This window comes from Myotis davidii, unplaced genomic scaffold (genome assembly GCF_000327345.1).
Source record: "Myotis davidii unplaced genomic scaffold, ASM32734v1 scaffold1884, whole genome shotgun sequence".
Lineage (NCBI taxonomy): Eukaryota > Metazoa > Chordata > Mammalia > Chiroptera > Vespertilionidae > Myotis > Myotis davidii.
In genome coordinates, this window is record NW_006295198.1 from 157641 (window position 1) to 162484 (window position 4844).

Genomic DNA, 4844 nt, shown 5'->3' on the forward strand with positions numbered 1-4844 from the left:
TGGAGATATTCACAGAGCTACCTGCCCACAAACCTATCCTCACTCAGCCCTGCTTTAAATAAAGGGTTTTTCCTGAATCTCCAGTACTTGTGTATTTTCTGGTCGCCTGATAAGTTCCACAACATCACACTGGTTCAAAGTGAGCCTGTGCTCTCAGCCTGGAGGCACATGTCAAGCCAGCACCCCACGTGGGACAGAAGGTAAGCCTGGGAATACTGAACATAACTTTTGGATGCTGCTTACTTATTCTGCCAAACGACCTTAAAATCCAGCCTAATTAAAAAAAATCAAGGGAATGAAAAGCCGAATCCAGGTTCTGGATAGTCCAATTCAAATCCTGGCTCTGGGACTTGCCTCCTGTGTGACCTTGGGCATGTTGTTAGTTTTAAGTCTGTTCTTTGTGTCAGTTTCTCCCTCTGTAGAATGGGGATAATAGCAACACCTTCTTGAAGTGAGGGCTTTAAGAATCAAATGATATATCCATGTCAGGTTCTTAGAATGGCGTCTGGTGCAATAAAATATAAGCTCTGTGTGTTCGCCACTATTATTTGCAGAGGCTGGAGTGGAATCAGCCTGCAGTGGCTGTGTCAGGGCTGTCCCCACGCTTTTAACCAGGCCAGCTGCCCTGCTCTAACGTGGCTGGACCTTGGTCAGAGCAAACCTTTCTCCTCTCATTAATTCCCAGGCCCTGCTGAGCTTCACTCCCTGACCCCTTGCTGACCTCCCTGCTCCTAAGGACTGAGCTGTTTTCATTTTTTATGAACTTCATGCAGTAAATTGATCTTTGGGGACTTGAGCTGACTTCCTTGACAATATCAACTACACTCTTAAGCTCCATGCAGGCAGAAGCCACAGCTATTCTATTTAGCAGTGGTTTAGTTAATATTTATCAGCGTGCCTGGAACACGGTGAAGCCACAATCACTGGTTTGGTTAAAGAAGGCAGGATTTACCCTTACCACATGCACCTGGCATTTGATCCTTCTCCTCTGGCTTCCTTTTTTTATTTTGACTCTATTCGTGGCTCCGTCTCTTTGTCGACTATTTTCACATCTATAGGTTAATATCTTACTCCCTCCAATTCAGTCCTTAGTACTCAACCGAGTAGCATTTCCCTGCACATGAGGTGTTTTGAGATGTTAGTACGAGCATCAAGTAAAGATATTGCAGCCATAACTTCAGAATGCACTGCATATTCAATAATAAAATAAAATATGCCACCTCATCTCAGTACACAGACTTCGTGCATTATGCTTATGTCAACCTGCAAACACGACACATTTAAGGGTGAAAGAGGCAGCTATTGTGGAAAACAATCCCGTCACACAGTAATGGGATATGTAATAGAGTGTACCCTCGAAATCTATCTAAATGGCTGAAAGACTTAATCTTTCAGTCTTGCTAACCACCCCAAAATCATCTTAGTAATTGCAGGCTTACATGATAACATGAAACCCACAAGAGTTCTCACTGATTCCTGGGCAGATGTGGTCCTATTTCCCAAGTATATCAGAATACAGAGGCACAGTGATGTCAGAACGCTTCATTCTGACCCTGTCATAACAAGGAGAAATGATCAGTCATTCCCTAGCGAATAGTTAGTGTACATCTCAGTCAGGATCCATTGTACCTCATTGAGTAGCAATTGGCCACACACCTTGGCAGTGAGGTTTTATCTTCTTCCATGGGTGTCTCTTCACGATTAATGCTTCAGAAACTACTGACTCATATTTCGCCCTTTTTTAAAAAGTAAGGCATTGTACGGTGTTAAATTAGTTGTGCATTTGAATAAAGAAATGCTTTCCAAGCAGGATGGATCATTTACTTATTTCATCAGGTACTTGTAGCAGTAAAGATTGAGAAGGCTTTAATGACTTAGAATTTCCTTTGTATTATGCTATTGAACAAATTACAGAGCTAATGAGATTTACACTAAATGGAAAATCTCCGCATCACCTGCTGTTTTATGGGTCTTAGGGGAAAAAAATTGTTGATAACTTTTCTCTTTCTACAATTAGACATAGTTTTGTTTTTAAACAATATTTTTTTCTGTATACAAAATGTAAAATGTAAGCGCACATTATTTCTTCATGGGACATAAGTCTGATATGGTGAATGAAACACGTAGTTCACATCAAGCACCTCCTTATACATTTAAGCATTTAATAAAAATAATGTAGTGTGAAGAACTAAGTTTGACACCAGGAGACCTGAGTTCAAGTCCCAGCTCTGCTCATTTTAGTTTTTAAATGGGGAAAATTGCTTAATATCTCAGCTTCAATTTTCTCAAATGAAAAAGGTCAATATTTCTGTGAACTGCATGTCAGGGTAAACAGGTGAAAACAACTAGACTGATGCATAAAACAGTATAAAACTCAGTGAATAGTAGTAATTGAAGTTGTCATTGAAATTGAAAAGCCTGGCCTTATCTCTACATTCTGTATAGTAAATTTTAGAAGTTGCTTTGGGTAGAGATGAACAATTGTACAGTTTTGTAAGAAAATATACTCTCCTACTTTTAAGCCTTCATTAGAGACTATAACAAGACATGAGTGTTTAAGAAAGAAAAAAATAACAGCTTTAGAAGGAAAGTAGATTTGATGAGACTAGTAAACAGAAACCATTATCATGATAGCTCAATACATTCACATGGACTTAATAAATAGGAAAAAGAACCTCTCTAAATTTGATGGGGTGATAGTTAAAAGGAGATTAAAATAACAGATGTACAGTGATCATAATTCACATGGAGAAATTATTTTATTTGGAAGTTTATGCATGTTTTCCTGCCCCCTTCCCTACTTATCCAAGTCTTTTTAAAAAATTGTTGACACTAATACAGATGTCCCAATTTTCCTTTACTGACCTCCACCCAGTCCTTATCCCACCCCTGACCCCCTCCCCACCCCGCCTCTGGCCATCAATTACCTTTTTGCTCCATGTTGCTAAAGTGCCATGTAGCTCTCAAAGAAACTTATACCATATAAAAAGGCTCAGAAATCCAAACCAGAGTTCACAAAAGATGGCTCTCCCTCTACTCCAGGCATAGCTATTTTTTATTTTATTTTTTAGTTTCTAAACAATAAAGAAAACTACTTTCTTATTACCTTGATATATATTTTTGTGCAGCTATATGAGGGCACCCGGGTTGCCACTGAAATCGAGATAAATGATTCAATAAAGAAACACAAGAATATAATAGAGGTTCATGTGGTCTGAAAAAGATAAGACACACTACATTAACCCTCTCCATGAGAAATAACACATACTTACACATCTATCTGAATACCTCTGGAATTGTGAGCTCAATGCATTTATATCATTTGCTGAAAATATGTTGCTGTCAGAATATCTCCCTTGCCGAGACTTTTCCATTCAAAGCGAACTGCCCCTTGTAAGCAGTCCTTGGCCAAGCAGCCATAAAGCAGCAGAGGAAAATAAGTCTGTGAGTTTAAAACCTGCTGTTTGGTACAGAAAATAAAATACAGCATATTCCAAAGTAGTTGAGGTTTTATCCCATGAAGCGCCTCTCAGCTCCAGAGATGGGTAGCAATTCATCAAAATGAGTCTCACCGGAGCACAGCCATGCCTCAGGTTGTTCCTCAGAGAGGGTCCCACTGAGCCCATCCCTCCCCATGCACTTTCCTCCCCTGCTTCTCAATGGTCTAAGTTCCCTTATAGAAGTAAAATCTTTTGATTTTTAAGACTTAAAAGTGCTCAACACACAAATAACCCTAGAGAAGATGTATGGAAGATTTTTCAGGATTCATGCAACCATCACACATTACATTGTCGGCCAGGTACCTTCCCAAGTCCTTACGCTAAAGATTAAACAGGAGGAAGAGCTCAAAAGCACCTGGAGACTAGCGGTAGATTAAAGAGTAAATGAGCTGGTGCGGAAAGACAGGGCTACTTTTCCAATAGAGGTAAAGAAAGGGTGTTAGGGACTGTCAGGGAGGGGCACACATCCGATTTGGGGGGGGATGAAGGAAAGCTTCAGGTTGAAAGACTTGGCTTGTAACCTGAAACCTGGAAAAGGGAGCAGTTGAAAATGGGGGTGGGGGGGTGGTTTGAATTAGAAGAGTAGCTCATACAGGGCAGGACTGTTAGGAGGAAGTAGGATCAACCTTTCATACAAAAAAAGAATAATAAAATGTATTTTGAGTAAATTATCTGCCTGGGGCGTGGGATGTACCTGTGAAGCCGGCAGGGTGGCACAGATGACAGGAAAAGAAAGCAAGGTTTACCACACAGAGCTTTCTAACGCAGAGCTTCTCAAAGTGTGGTCAGCAGACTGTCAAGTCCAGCAGAGCTTGGGAGCTGGAGAGAAGTGCAGATTGTAACTCAGGGGGTCTCAGGTGGCTTCTACAATTCTAGCAGACCCCCATACACCCACTTTAGGAGCCTGTAAACTATTAAGAATTTGTTCTTAATCCTGTGGACAACCAGTGGATGGATATGATTTGCATTTTAGAAAAGGTACCATGGTTGCATTGAAGGAGGTTATATTTCTAGGCACAGTGCTTTGTTCATATTAGCTGAATGAATTAATGAATAAATCGGGATGAAAGTTTTGGTTTTCTTATAGCCTCTAGTGTTAAGATTCTAAATGAGGTTTTTTGTTTTTTTTTTAACTGAAACACTTCTAACTAGACTCTTCCTATGAGGACAGAAGTGTTGCAATGAGCTAATTGTAGAGAATACACACTGAGTGGCCAGATTATTATGACCACCCCATCAGTACTTCGTTGGGACACCTTCTGCCTTCAATACTGCGGCGATTCTTCTTGGCATTGACTCCACGAGATGTTGAAAGGTGATGCGAGGAATCTGACACCATGCCTG